The following is a 16315-nucleotide window of genomic DNA, read 5'->3' as shown; positions in this document are numbered from 1 at the left end:
ACGAATTTCAGGCACTGAATCAGTTTTTGTTACACGGATCCTAGGCACTGAATCAGTCTTTGTTACACGGATCCCACCGCTGCCACCAAATGTAAAGAAGTATGATGACAGGGATGGAATCTTTTTTGGATCCCACCGCTGCCACCAAATTGCGAAGGATTCAACTTCTACCTCTATGTATCCCACTTTTCAATGTTGTCGCTGCCACCACCTTTGAAAGATGCTTTGCTCAAATAATAAGCAACAATTGAAGAAACAGTAACTTGTTTATTTATAGCACAAAGCTTGATGGTCGCAAGAATGTTATATCTTGAGTTGAACGATGTTACTTCTGCACAGTAAGTGTTGCAAGATTTCTCAATAGTTTCTCTGAGCTTAGTATGGTATCAGCTTTATATGACTTGTTTCTTTCAGTTAGGAATACTGTCCTTCTTGAACTTAGTTGATCTGTACCCGATCAAACTTGGACTGGGGAGTTTAACTGGTTAACCCTAGTCCTCCTTGACTTAGGGATGTAGCCTCAGCTCTTTAGTTATCCCTACTAAAGGCTCAGCAACTTTAATTTTAGCCCTTCTCCGCTAAAACTCTCTAGCTGCTCAACTTCCTCCCACAATCCCTTCTCTCGATCTCACTCCTTTCCCAGTGAACAGAACCAACTGCTCTGGTCAACCGTCAAACTCCAACTGCCCAATTCCAACTGCTAAATTTGAGTTCTAAGGCTTCCACCAGCAAGGTGAAGCCACGCCCCTTTTCCTGGCCATGCCTTAGAGGCTCCCAACTTCTGTATAAGAATAGCTGAAATATATAACCTTAAACAGTCAACCTAAACATAGCAATCATGAATAAAACACAATGATCATGACATCTTTACATCTATATTCACAGATTTAGTAAAATTAGTTAGAATGCCTTAATAAACTTCTAAGGGGAACCATCGTTTAAAATATATATATTCCAGAAAGTTTTTATATTGCTTTGTTTTTCAAGAAAAAACTACAAACCTTCTAACATTTTCAGGATATAATTAGCTAAACAAAAAACAGAGTGTGGTCAAAAGTGTATGACCAGGCAACTAGAAAATAGAAGCTATTAATGAGCAAGTTAAAGCAGAAATATTATTTTAAGCCAGAACACAGTTGAATTCCCATACTGATATTAGAAATGCCTACAAAACAAAACAGTAGTCTTTCTGTGCATATGCAACATGATCAATGAGAAAAACTATTTTAGACCAGAACCCTGCATGGGAGACTGATATGCAATGAATTCTGGCATAGCCTGGCATAGCCTGACCAATCCGCATGACAGGGGAGCAGCCATTGTGATGATTGGGGGTCTGTTTCCCTCTTGCTCGTGCCATTTCCATGCCAGCTTGGAAAACCTACACAAGGTTCTTTGTAGTTTTGATTTTGTTCTTGCCTTTGTGTAGCTGGGAAGGACAAACCTCCACCATTCATTTCTTTTGCTTCTTGTGGAGTTACATTTTGCACTTAAAAATCAGTTAGAAACCTCTAGTTGCTCACCCATCAATGAAATAACGAGACCAGACAACTGTGTTGGGATAAATATATGCACCCTTTATTAAATTGTTACCTATTGAAACTTTCTTCATGTACTGCAACCAGGTAAAAGTGGGGGTTTGAACTTGATATTATGTAAGCCGAGGCAGTGGCCACCTCAGATCCACTCCTCAGCTAACTTGGGTGAGACACCTGAGTTCCCTGCATAACTCACCAAGGTTCATAACCAGGGCAGCTGCTTAGGGAAACTGCATAATGTATTCAAACCTCAAGCTGAGAGACTTCAGGGATCAGAATTCCCCTGCAGCTCCCAGGCCATTTCTGTTTGCCCCTACCTTGGTTGAGCAAATCCGCTGGTGTGGGTTCCCGTTCCTGGCCTTCACCAAAATGGGTCCCTTGGATGCACACCAAAATGTAAATTGTCTCCCCATATTCCGCCACAGATTAGGGGCAAGCATCTGATTTGTCTTTGTTCCCCACCAAACCTGCTAAAACAGCTTTAATACTTTCTTGCAGATTATGGAGAAATTGCGAATTGCCCTCGTCAGACAGATTGATACCATGGAGCCTGAAAATTCACAACAGTGATAAGTGATTTCATTGTGTGGAGTGTAAAAACCTAAATCATGTCTTAAGGCTTCAACATTTCCCTATTTGCCCTCTAATGGGCTACAGAAATTTTCTGAAGGTCTCTGGGGATTATGGCAGGCCACACTACATGCGTCTGAGGCCAAACATCATAATTCCTTGGATGTCTGAGTCTGACCATGCTTGCAACACTAGTGCCTTGCCTTTCAGAAGGCAAAGGTCATTTCTACCCAAGTGGTTAACTAAAACATTCAGAGGGGGCACTCCCCTCATTCCATATCCAAAAAGGGTACTCTCACTTGTTCAGACAAAATTGGGTATAAACCGTTCCATATCTGGAGGGGGCACTGTCCCCTGTTTAAACAGCAATGGGTATAACCCATCCCACTGAAGGCCCTGGCACCATTCAACAGTCCAGGTGTTGGCCTGAAGGCCTTTTTTGAGTATGTCGTTCAGCCCTATAAATGTAGCTGTGGTCGATGATCATCACTTGATGTCTGAATGGCTGCCAGTCGGGATCTGCAACAAACAGAACAAATTTCAACAAAAGTGAAAGGAACATATGTAAGAATGGTAAGCCCCAGATATCCACTTCCCTAAGTGTTACATGAGAAAACCAGCCCTGGGTCCTTGGGATGTCTAGTTTACCTGGGCCCACTCACTGAAGTCTCCTTTTTTCTCTTTTTTTTTCTTCCTCCTTCTCCCTCCTTTCCTTCCGTTCTTTCTCCTTCCCTTCCTTTCTTTCTCCTTTCCTCCCTCTTTTCCTTTCTTTCCCTTTTTCCTCTGGGAAGCCTGGCTTGTTAAAGGTACTTTGGAAAACTATGTCTCTCATGTGTATAATTTGCCCTAAATGTTCCATGTTTTTTCCTATATATTATGTTAACCTAATGTTTTATGCTCCTGATATCCCCATTCCTTCCCTTTAGGGGAAACTTTGTCCCTGAACCTAAAGATGTCTTGCATCCCACACAATTACATAGCCTGGGGAAAAGAAACCAAGCTGGGAATTTCCTCATCAATTTCCAGCCTCACCCATCTCTTGGACTTTACCTGGACATTACAACACAATACTTCTATTCAGGCGGGGGAGATCACCTCTCCCTGCCCTCTGGGGAAGAACCAATATCACCACACTGTGCCTTTGATGAACGGAACCTCTCACATCGGAAGGAAATCTGCATGTCTACAGTCAAACCCATCCTCTGCCATTTTTGAATGATTGTATTAATATATGATGTTTTGTTTCTTTGGGGTCTGGAACTGCTAGGCCAGCCCTATTAAGGGGCCATGCCATGTTCATCTCATAAGATAATACCATTCCTGGATAGGGCCAGAAAATGCCCTCAACCACTTCGTTATTTTTCCTCTTCAGTAAAAGGAACCCATTCATTGACACTTAATCATCCTTTGTTCCCAGGCCATGCTGGCCAGTGGCTGTGACTAGTCAGAATTAGAGGCTTGGCTGCAGCCTTTTTGGGCTATGAAACTGTATTCTGTATGCTATCTACTTTGTGAATGTATCTTATGTAAGCTAGCATCTTATCTGCAGATAATAAAATCTTCCTTGACTGAAAATCACCTTCTCTCCTTGCTTGCTGGCTAATTTCAGTTGGGCCTAATCTGAATGCTCACCATAGCAGGGACTCACTTAAAATGGGCAGCTCACTTGCCTGGGTTTCTGCCAAGAGGCAGATTCCTGGTCTCACTGCCAGGGGTTGCCTCCTAAAATGGGGCCAACATATGGTCTGTGTTCCAGCTGCGTAATATTCCATAGCAGCAGCTATTGAAGCTGCACCAATCCAAAATGAATGGGTTCCAAATTTGTGCCCCAGGAGACCCAAGGCCTCCAGAGCTCTGGATGAAACTGACCAAAATTGAAACTTAGCCAAGCACATGGTTCTTACCAAAACGGTGGCCAAAAAGCAATGCTGCTGCTGGTGCCAAACCCATAGAGACCCAGTTGGCCCCTCAGAGAGGGAAACCTAGTGCCAGACCCACCTGGATCCCAGGGAATAGCAAGAGAACTGCCTGTCGTATTGAGCCGCAAAATGTGTAGAAAAGGAAACGGTGGCAAAAACTGCAGAGATGAGGTTGGTTGTTCCTTAAAGGAACCATGAACCAGCCAACCCTGAAAAGCAGGAAACCCCCAACATGGAAAGCAATGCTTCCCCCCCCCAAGGTCAGCCCAGCAGCACAGAGGGGATAAATTGCAAAAGGGGGCCACACTGGTATCCAAATGGGTGCTGATTGCAACAGCAGCCATTGCCTCCCTCAAACCCAAGCCTCTACTCACAGGTCCTAAGCCAGGTAAGGAGAGATGGGAGGGAAACTGGACTGCTATGTGGGTCAATGTTTGCTGCTTCAATGCTGGAGCTGAGAGGGGCAAATACCTTAAATGCTGTACCCCCAAAATTGACTTCTTAGTCTCTATTCATTGAGGTGGGCAAATATGCCCCCTCATCCAGGCATGGCTGGAAGGGGAAACCCACTTATAGCTGGACTGTCAGTAAATAATAACAAAAGCAATTGAAATGGGGGGGGGGGAGATGAGTGGAGTATTTTAACATAAGTTGAGAAATCAGGAATGCAGAGGATTGACCATGTCTGACCCAGGTGATGGTTGGAACATATGTAATTATATCACTGGTATGTTAGGAAATATAGAATTCAACAGTTGTTTGTGTTTATCTCCCATCTGCTGAGATGCCAGTGCTGCAGTCTAAAGTATCCCTGAGGCCCAAAACTATCTTGTTTGAGTCTGGATTTTGCCCAAACAACATCAGTCTTCATAGCTCTGATATGTTTTGGTATATTCTTCACATCAATCAAACTTTAGTATAACTCACAAACATCCATAAAAAGAATAGGTTATAGATTAAAATAGATTAAAATAATTAAGGATTTCTAAAAAAAGATATCCAAAACAATATTAACATATAAAATTGTAACTAAAAATATAAATTTATTGGCCTGGAAAACAAATTTTCTTTGATTTCAAGTGCAAAAAAACCCTTGCTAATAATTTCATGATAGAGAAATCTCTGTCTTCATGAAAATGAGGTGTGGTTTACACTACAGGGAATTTAAAAGAGGAAGGGGGAAATCCTTTCTAAAACTTGAAAGAGGATGTTTAGTATGGTTTTCAACTGTGTTCCTTGGCTCAGTTTCTTTGCTTCGACTGTAGGCTTTATCCATTACTTCTCAATCCTTGCTTAGCTCCTAATTTCTGATTCTCTGACATAGTTCCTAGCTCCTTGTTTCTATGCTGATTGGCTCATTCCTGATATTGTGCTAGTCATGTGTAGAAAGTTTAAGAACTAGAAAAATGTATCTGATTATGATAAATATCTACCATACTAATAGCGTTAGAAATTACCATTATGCAGTAGGTGATATATGTGTGTAACTTATTTTGAGACCTAAGAAGGGAGAGTATGCAGATATTCACAGTTTTTACCATGCACAAATGAAAACTTCAGTCTTATGCTAGTAAGATCCAACTTTGTGTATCAAAGTTGTCTAGTGAAGTTTCAAATAAGCAGAAATCCAAGGGTATTAATTAATCACTCTGTCAATCCATCCCAATACACATATCTGCAATCATAAAAAATAACTTAATCTCTTATTTTCCCTTCTTGCTTCAGTTCACCAAAAGTTGTGAAGTTAATAATAATTAACAATCAATACCAATCTGGGAGTTAGGCAGGGAGAGAAAACTAAAATTGAGCCATTGTGTGGCATTATTTCCCTGACATGATGATGCATGCTGTATTGAACCATATAATGGTTTCAGCCAACATAATAGGATGGCACTGACAAAATTGTATAGGGAGCAGACCTATTGTAATTAAATTGTAGCTTTCAGCACGAATATCATTCATCTAATACACAGCACACAAAGTGAATGGAAGCGTGCAAACATGATTGTAGTGTTTACAACAAACTAATCAAGACTTCAGGCTCCCTGTTAGCAACAATACGTCTCACTGTACAAGTCGTCAGTAACTTCCTGCATTGTTCTCCATTCTAACGGTATGGGAGGCCAATCTAAATCTGTGCAATTTGCATCAATTAGCTACAAATATTTCAGAAGGAAATTGAAACACATTCATATTATTTTAACAATTGTAATTCATTTTTAAAACACTGAGTCTTTAACATCAACTCTTCTATTTACATGTGTTTGTGTATACATTAATGTAATGCAAGTGATGGAAAAGGAAAAAATATGCTTTTATAAAGAAATAAACAAATAAATACAAAACAAGGATAGACAGGATTGTGCATTTGACTCCTTTTACATTTTTCAGGCCTGCCCTTAATGACAATATGCGTCACCCAGCTACAAGGTATTTATTTATTTCCAATATTTCTATCCCGCCCTTCTCACCCGAAGGGACTCAGGGCGGTGAACAATTGACAATAATTCAATGCTGACACATCATTAAAAACAAACAGCATATAAAATCTATTACAAACAGTTAAATACAGTATAAAATATAAAACATATGCTTAAAATCCGTTCATCCAATATCCTCGTACTTTATCCATACATCAGTCTGGGACGTCTTTGTCGTTTATTCGTTAAAAGCCTGAGCACATAGTCTTGTTTTTAAGGATTTTCTAAAACTATTTCTCTGGGAAGGGTGTTCCAAAGCCGGGGAGCCACCACCGAGAAGGCCCTGTCCCTTGTTCCCACCAGCCGTGCTTGTGAGGCAGGTGGGACCGAGAGCAGGGCCTCACCAGATGACCTTAGGGATCTTCCTGACTCATAGGAGGAGATACGTTCGGACAAGTAGATAGGGCCAGAATCGTTTAGGGCTTTATAGGTCAAAACCAGCACTTTGAATTGGGCTCAGTAGCATATCGGCAGCCAGTGGAGATGGCTTAGCAGGGTGGTGGTGCGCTCCCTGTATGCCGCCCCAGTTATTAATCTGGCTGCCGCCCATTGTACTAGTTCAAGCTTCCGGGCCGTCTTCAAAGGCAACCCCACGTAGAGTCTTGCAGTAGTTCAGACGGGATGTAACCAGAGTGTGGACCACCATGGCCAAGTCAAACCTCCCAGGAACGGGCACAGCTGGCGCACAAGTCTGAGTTGTGCGAAGGCTCCCCTGGCCACTGCTGAAACCTGGGGCTCCAGGCTCAGCGGTGAGTCCAGGGGAACCCCCAGACTGCGAACCTGCGTCTTCAGGGGGAATGCGACCCTGTCCAACACAGGCTGTAACCCTATTCCCTGTTCGGCCCTACAACTGACCAGGAGGACCTCTGTCTTGTCTGGACAGCCTCCTTAGTGACAGGTGGGAAGGAATGACAGAGCTGGACATCATCTGCGTAAAGATGACATCGCACCCTGAAACTCCGGATGATCTCTCCCAGCGGCTTCATGTAGATGTTAAACAACATGGGGGACAGTACTGAACCCTGCGGGACCCCACAAGTCAATGGTTGTGGGGCCAAGCAGGTGTTCCCCAAGGACACCATCTGGGAACACCCCTCCAGGAAGGACCGCAGCCACTGCAAAACAGTACCTCCGAGACCCATCCCGGTGAGGCGTCCCAGAAGGATACTGTGGTCAATGGTATCGAAGGCCGCTGAGAGGTCCAGCAGAATCAGCAGGGACACACTCCCCCTGTCCAGTTCCTGGCGTAGATCATCAACTAAGGTGAACAAGGCTGTCTCAGTACCATGCCCCGGCCTGAAGCCAGACTGTGCCGGATCCAGATAATCAGTATCTACCAAGAATGCCTGGAGTTGTGCGGCCACCACACATTCCACGACCTTGCCCAAAAAGGGGAGATTGGAAATAGGCTGATAGCTGACCAATTGAGTGATGGCTTTTTCAACAGTGGTTTGATTACAGCCAATTTAAAGCTCACTAGAAATATGCCTTCCCGTAGGCATATTTCACCACCACCTTCACCCACGGCCAATCCCCCTCTGGCTTCTCTCACCAGCTAGGATGGGCAGGGGTCTAGGATGCATGTGGTAGCCCTCACCTCTCCAAGCACCTTGTCCACGTCCTCAGGCTGAACCAATTGAAACAAATCCATCAAAATGGGACAAGCAGGTGCTCTTGCTACATCCTCGGAGACTGTTGTTAATATGGTGTCAAAGCCAGAACGGATCAAAGCGACTTTGTCCGCAAAGAACTGAGCAAATGCTGCACAGCGGGCTGCTGAGTTGTCAGGGATCCTGTCTTGGGGGATGGGATATAACAAACCTCTGACAACTTGGAACAGCTCCACTGAGCGGTTCTTTGCAGACGCAATATTAGCTGCAAAGAAAACATTCTTTGCAGCATCTATTGCCATGGCATACGCCTTGAGGTAGCGACATAGCTGTGTTCGGTTTGTCTCGCTCAGCTTCGAACGCCACACACCCTCTAGTCCCCTCTTCTTTCACTTGATCGCTGCCAGCTCCTCAGTGAACTAAGGAGATGGTTTAACTCGGGTACTCAAGAGGGGACGTTCCGGAGCGATCGTGTCTATTGCCCTAGTCACCTCCTTATTCCAGAGAGCAACCAGAGCATCAACGGGATCACCAGCTGAGGTGGCAGGAAACTCCCCAAGAGCCGTCAGGAATCCTTCTGGGTCCATAAGCCTCCTGGGGCGGACCATCTTAATCAGTCCTCCACTCCTGCGGAGGTTAGGGGGCGCAGTAAGTCCATGGCAACGGAGTGATGATGAGCTCCTCCACACCATCACCTTCCTCCCATCCCTGACAGAAAACCAAGTCAAGTGTGTGCCCCACTCTGTGGGTAGGGCCAGATACTAGTTGGGACAGCCCCATGGTTGCCATGGTGGCCATGAAGTCCTGAGCCACACCGGAAGGAGTGGAATCGGCATGGACATTGAAGTCCCCCAGCACAATGAGTCGTTGGGACTCCAACACCAGGCCTGAGACCACTCCTGCTAGCTCAGGCAGGGAGACTGTAGTGCAGCAGGGTGGTCGGTACACTAGCAGAATCCCCTACCCTCAGATGAGCACACTCGAACAAGGTAGACTGCGGGATGGGGCACCTGGTCAGGGGGATGGACTCCTTATAGACCACTGCAACCACTCCTCCCCTGCCTCCAGATCTTGGTTGGTGCTGCACGGAATATCCTGGTGGACAAAGCTGGGTGAGGTTAGCTTCCCCAGCCTCATCCAACGTTATGCATGCCAGGTCTGCCCGTTCATCCAGGATAAGGTCCTGGATGATTGCAGCTTTACTGTTGACAGACCTGGCGTTCAGCAGCACCACCTTCAGATCGGAGGGTCCGCCAACCTGGGCATCCAAATTTACTGTGTCAGGAGGCCATTTTAAATCTACAAGCACTCTGTTTCTCACCCTAGGCTGAATTAAAGTATGCCTCCCTTTCCCGTATCTCCCCCTCCCATGGATAACTTCAATGGGGGCCCCCCAGCTGCTAGACACACACCCTCTCCCTACATGGTCTACCATAATGGTAGACTTACTTTCACACATGAGGATCTTATTACTGCTGTCTCCTACTCCTATATCCTTTGAGGACATATTGGTGTTCTAACTTGGAGCAGTAATATACTCAAGGTAAAGTGCTAAGATGTTGATTACTTTACCCCAACCCCTATAAAAGTGCTCCAGTGCTTTTATCCATGATTGTTAATTGCATTGATCCGATAGACTCTAACCACTGACCTCCCTTCCCACCATCCTCTTAGCCCTCCCTGCCCCTTAATTAACCTCCTAGCTTCTAATACACCTTGATCACAACAGATGTTAACAATGCCAAAGTGCAATAGTGCTGAATTCAAGTCAAAAAGGGGGGGGGGGGTCCAGCAATAAATATTTGATGCAATCATAATATATACTTGATGTAATATAAGAGGTAGGCGGTTCAATTCAAATTAGTTCATAAAGTGCAGTAGTTCAATTCCATTGGAAAGTGCTTCTGTACTATGAAAGTGCTTTAATAGTGACACACTGTCCCCTTAGAGTGCTTGATATGCATCTAGTTTTTAAAGTTTTTAAAGTGCTCAGCAGGCAGCAGCTCAATGGCAGGAACTTCACAACAATAACAGTTTGAGGGTTACAATGTTAGTAGGCGGTAAGTCTCTTCGTAAAGTGCTTGGAACATAGCAAGTTTGGTAGCTGATACTTCGCCTTGCCTTCCTCCGCTGTGATAGAATTACACCACAGGAGCTGGTCCAGTCACAAAGATGTCAATAGAGCATGGGGAGGTCCAGTGTCCCCCCCCCCACTTCCAGTCACCAGACCAGCTCAGCACCCGTGGAGAGTGGGCAGCCAGCAGGAAAAGTCCCAACGTCAAGGCCACACCACACTCACAAAACAGCGGTGGCTTGCAACCGCGACATCCCCGCGTCTCCCGCGCCACTGACAGCGTGAAATAAGGGCAAGTTGCCCCACTAGGATCTCACCAAACGCAGGGTCCTCACTCCACCAGCACTCATAGCCTAGTCACAGAGCAACTGCCTGCCTCCTCCGGCAGCTGCTCAGCTGCTGGCAAGCACAGCGAGTAAGAACAGTAGAGGGGGGCAGTAGAAGGGGGGCAGAGCCAAGCGGCTCCAGCACTACAGCAGCGGCCCCACAGCTCCAGCTCCAGTACAATGGTCCTGACGACCCCCAAGCTGGCACAGCGACAATATGGACAATGGACAACAAAATTCTAAAAAACCCGGCAGCCGGTGGGGATTTGAGAGTCTTACTTCATTAATATGGGTCCAACATCTTGTCCCTTTGGAAGCTGTATTTTAATGGCGGGCGTTATCCCCACTTTCTTCCCACTTCACACGCCAGAAAACTACTCCAGGCAACTCCGTCACATTATGGCTTAATCTTGGCTTTTGGAGGGGAGAATTGTAAATAGCAGCAGTGGGGAGGCTCAGGTTCTTCAACAGCCACGTGGAGCTCGCAAACGCCCGTCCTCCCCCGGCGCCATCTTGAATATTAAAGACACAGGTAGGGGGTGCATTTTTCCCTCTATCATTTCCCAGCGCAAGCACAAGGGTTGTGATGTCCCATGGACCCTTGGGCCGTGAATCTGACTCCATTGTGGACCACAGTGATGAGGAAATAAGGTTTGTGCCGATTCAGCAAGACTCTGCCCCGTTCCAGATGTTCCCTATTGACAATTCTAGTTCAACGCTCATTAAAAAGGGCCTTGAAACGGAGCCTTCTCTTCCCAGTTCCCCTTCCTTTGATAGAAGGATGTTTGTGGAAACTAACAGACAGGAGAAAGCTGGCAGGAGACGAAGTGCGCGATTAGCAGCGAGGGAATCTGCTGATTAACCTATTTTCCCCTGAGAATTCTAAGGGAGGATTGCATCTGGCAAAGATGTTGTTCTAGCTCTTTTCCCTTGGGAAAAGAGCATTTGAGACACCTGTTCTGAGGGAAGATTCGAAGTTCTTTAAAAGTTCTGTGTGCTGGCTAGCCAGCGCGGAGTCAACGTGTCAGTTGGAGGATTAACTTCTCTTCCAGCCAAGTGTGGACCGCGTTTGAGTCCACTACCTTGCCTTGCCTTGCCGTGCCAAGTCTAGCCGTGTTCCTCGCCTTGACTAGCCGTGATTTCCAGTCTTGCCTTGTCGTGCCGTGTATCCAGCCTTGTCTTCATTTCCTTGCCTTGGACTTGCCTTTGAACTCTAGAAAAAGACTTGGACATTTCCCCACTCAAACTGCTTGGAAGTTTGAGTGCGTTTCGGTTTTTGGATTACAAACTTTGGACTTTAATATCAGACATTGGACAATATATTATTGGACTATATTTGACCTCATCCAAAAGGTCTATTGCTGAACTATATCTTCTGCTTGTTTTTATTTCATTCTTTCAATTCCTTAATAAAGATATTAGATTGTTTATTGGCCTCAGTGTATTGGTTTCTAGTGCTCTCGCAGCCAGGGGTGTCACAAGGGTCCAGATACTTTCATTATATTGGGTTCTGAGTTTGGAGTGGATAAGAAGCCATGATGCTTTTATGCAACTATGGTCCTAATCTGGACCAACAAGTCCATATTTCCAGTGAATATAGTGGGCCCTTAGGCATGATTTTATAATTCCCCATGGATAACAAAATCCATAGATGCTCAAGTCCTGTTATATACCATGGTGTAGTAAAATTGTGTCCTTTATTTTTAAAAATTACACAAAATAACACAGGGATAAAGCTGTTTTCGCTATATTAGGATCCCAATGCAGAAGATGGCCTTTTTCAATAATCTAGTCTACTGTTACTGATAGCCTCCTTTTATATTAAATGCTGGACAGCTTAAAAAGATAGGGACGAAGGAACACATGTAAACAGCAGGCTACACACATATGTTGTGAGCTAGACTGAATAACGTATGCATTGGAACTTAGCTGGTCAACATTAGAAGGAAAGGAGTGCAATCCATGATGCCCCCCCCCCGGGGCTGGAGGCCCTGCTGCTTAATGCCAGATCCGTCAATGACAAAACATCCATCATCCATGATTTGATCATTGATGAGGGGGCGGATCTGGCCTGCATCACCGAGACCTGGTTGGACAAGCTGGGGGGGGGGGTAAACCTTTCTCAGCTGTGTCCTCTGGGTTTCGGGGTGCACCAGCAGGCCAGGCCAGGGGAGTGGGGAGGAGGGGTTACGGTGGTCTTTTGGCAGTCCATCTCCCTGGTCAGATGCGCTGTTCTGCAATCCTCTGGATTTGAGTGTTTCCACTTGAAATTGGGTACCCAGGACAGCTTGAGGATGCTGCTGGTGTACTGCAGACACAGCAGTCTCCCTGCCAGAGCTAGCAGAGGTGGTCTCGAGCATGGTGCTGGCCTCTCAGTGCTTGGTAGTGCTGGGAGACTTCAATATCCATGCGGAGGCCACCCAAATAGGTGCAGCTCAAGATTTCATGGTTGCCATGATGACCATGAGGCTGTCCCAAATAATATCGGGGCCCACTCATCAGGCGAGGCATACACTCGATCTAGTCTTTGTGGTGGACGGTGGATTGGTTGGAGTGGAAGTCCAAAACATTCTTCCATTGTCATGGTCTGACCATCATCTGATCAGTTTAAGACTAACCACAACTTCCAACCTCCGCAGGGGTGGCAGACCGATTAAGATGGTCTGTCCCAGGAGACTAATGGATCCGGACAGTTTCCTGAGGTCTCTTGGGGATCTTCCCGTCATGGAGGCTGACATTCCTGTTGACACCCTGGTGGATCGCTATAATGGCGAGATGCTCAGGGCGTTAGACATGATCGCCCCCAAGTGTCCTCTCTTGTTGCATAGAGTTACTTCAGCTCCTTGATTTTCTGAGGAGCTGGCTGTGATGAAACGCAAGAGAAGATGACTAGAGTGCCGCTGGAGGAGAACTTGGGACGTCTCTGACCGAGCAGTGTAGAGGAAGGCTTTCACGAGAAAGCCAGGAAGGCTTTCACGACTGCCCGCATAGTATCTGCAACTGAGTCCCCTCGGGGAGAAGGGCGGGGTAGAAATATTGGAAATAAAATAATAAAATAAACTAATAGATCATCAGAGTTGTTCTGGGTTGTCGGGGAGCTCCTTCACCACCACCCCCCCCCCCTGAGGTGGGGGAGCTCTCTGAGAACTCGGCAACTCGGTGCAGCAAGTTCGCACACCATTTTGCAGACAAAGTCGCTCGGATATGTTCTGACTTGGATTCCAGTTTAAATGCAATGCCAGGGGAGGTAACCAAGGCACCTGTCTGTCAGATTTTGTGGGATTCGTTCCAGCTTGTTCATCCTGAAGACGTGGATGGGATCCTTGGGGCGACCACTTGTGCTCTGGACCCTTGCCCCTCCTGGTTGGTTAAACTGGCTGGTGGTGGGTTGGTTGATTGGTTTGTGGCTATCATAAACACCTCTTTGGTTCAAGGGAAATTCCCAATAATTCCCTTTTTCTTTTCCACAACTGTGATGTCTGGTGTGTTGTGTTCCAGAACTTTGTCAGTCTGGATTCGGAAGTCCCATAGTATCTTTGTGTGCTCATTTTCCAAGACTTTTGCAGGTTTGTGATCCCACCAGTTCTTTGCTGCTGGGAGGTGGTACTTGAGGCATAAGTTCCAATGAATCATTTGGGCCACATAGTTGTGCCTCTGTTTGTAGTCTGTCTGTGCAATTATTATTATTATTATTATTATTATTATTATTATTATTATCAAATATATATTTTTCAAAACTAAGACCCATTATGTTCAATAGAATTTGCTGTCAGATAAAAATTACTCAGGTTATTTCCCATGAAATAGGCTGAATTGTAATGAGGTCCACTGGAGACCTCGGTAGAAATCTAGTTAACATGTGGATGTAAACAAATGTATCACAAGATCTAAATGAAGAAAACACAGTACTTCATTTCAACGTTCAAATATTGGTGAGAATAAGTTAAATTCTAGGCTATCATCAAGTTACTTGTGCAAATAGATTTGCTTGTGATATGTGGGATGCCCAAATTTGTAAGATGTTGTGAATGTTGCTGGAATGAATCAGAAGCAAACACAATAGAACAATTCTTTCCATCATGAACAAGGTAAGGAGAAATCAAAAGTATCATGAGTAATTTGATTGCATTTTCCCACATGACAGGTGGTTGGATTGAATGGCTCTTGTGGTCTCTTCCAATTCTAGGAGTCTATGAGTCTAAGCCATATATTATGCCAGCCCAGAAATTCTTCCAAAAAAGAGAGGAAATTAGAAAAAAAATCTAATTAATAGGTGTCATTTTCCTGAGGAACAACTACTGGGGTTTCCTAGTTTCTTTTGGTATTTTCTATCTCCTGACAGGATTCAGAAAAACTAAAGAGGAAAATAACAAATGTCTCAAGGACATTGGGACCCATTTCTGTCATGACAGTGCAAAGTTCTAGATCACTGAAGAGAAGGTAGGTCTTGAGTACATATAAAACTGACCAAAAATCCCAGAAATTGTAAACAGCGTCTAAGGGTATTTTGGTTGTGGAAACCTTTATAACACATATACATCATGTAAATATTCAGGAAGGATATTGACAAGCTGGAACCTATCCAGAGAATAATGACCAAAATAATCTAGAAACAAAAGGGTCTGGAAACTAAATCCTATGGAGAGTGACTTAAGTACCTGGATGTACTCAATTTCAGGGGAAGGTTAAGAGATGATATAATAGTCATTTAAATATTTGAAAGGGTGTTAAATTGAGGAGAGGCTTGTTTTTTGCTGCTCCAGAGACTAAGACATGGAGCAATGGCTTCACACTGCAGGAAAAGAGATTCTATCAAAATACTCATATTAGGAAAAACAGTAGAATATGTTTCTTCAGAGTGTGGGGGAGTCTTCTTCTCTGGAGGTTTTGAAATAGTCTGGATGGCCAGCTATTAGAAATGATTTGATTATGTATTCCTGAATGATTTGGTTGTTTAGTCCAGTCCAAAGTGGGGGTTGGACTGGATGGCCCTTATGGTCTTCTCCAACTTCATGATTCTAAATAAGGGCTATTAATGAATACCAATTGATATATCTGTTTATCAACACATAGAAGGCCTATCATAACTGAGAAGATAAAAAGGCTGAAGCTTAAGGCTATGTTTGGAGATTGCCTGACAACTCAATATTTGACCCAGTTTTGTGTGTGAAACAGAGTCAGTGTGAAGTTAACGCTGACTGCTAAGTAATGGAATTTCTCATTCAGACATCAGAGGTACAAATATAATAGAATAGAATGATGAGCATACATTTGTGAACAGATCCAAAATTTATCAAGACATAAGCTTTAGCAAGTCAGAGACTTGCAAGGCTGTGACTTTACATTAATGTAATTAACATGCTTTGACCTATTCAAGAGCTTCCAGTTATAAAACAATTGTGTACTTCTGTCTGTTGATAGCTCCTTCTTATGTATGGCGAGTGCTGAATTGTCTATGTAAGGACTGTCAGTCTGAAGATGGCAACAGTGTAAACCAGACAAACAGAACTCCAGGCTGACATCGCCTATAAAATCAAAATCCTTTTGGCCTTTGTACAGGTAAGTACAGTAACTCCGCCTTAGTTCCCTTACCTTTCTGATCCATTATGGAATATCGGATGTGCAGGATCACTCACTCTGACCAGAACTCCAAGTTTTCTCCCCATAGAATGGAATTCGAAAACCCTTAGAAAATCCCAACAACAAATGGTAGCAATATGAACTGAGTGTTCAGCCAACTAGCCACTCAAATTTTCTAATTTAATCAGGTTAGGGCCCTTTAGGAGGTAATTGTGGGT

The 16315-nt window shown here is 44.5% G+C and overlaps 1 long non-coding RNA gene across 1 annotated transcript in view; it reads right to left on the bottom strand.

Moving 5' to 3' along the window:
- Nucleotides 1-247: 247 nt before the first annotated feature.
- The window catches only part of LOC134298344 (uncharacterized), a 53117-nt gene continuing 37049 nt past the window's right edge, over nucleotides 248-16315 (bottom strand). The window contains exon 2 of the long non-coding RNA XR_010005373.1: nucleotides 248-462. This is a non-coding gene — a long non-coding RNA (uncharacterized LOC134298344). The remainder of the gene's footprint in view (nucleotides 463-16315) is intronic.

Source organism: Anolis carolinensis, chromosome 4 (assembly GCF_035594765.1).
Source record: "Anolis carolinensis isolate JA03-04 chromosome 4, rAnoCar3.1.pri, whole genome shotgun sequence".
Taxonomy (NCBI): Eukaryota; Metazoa; Chordata; class Lepidosauria; order Squamata; family Dactyloidae; genus Anolis; species Anolis carolinensis.
Note: the sequence above shows the minus strand (reverse complement) of the source record. Positions and strands in the feature narration are given on the sequence as shown.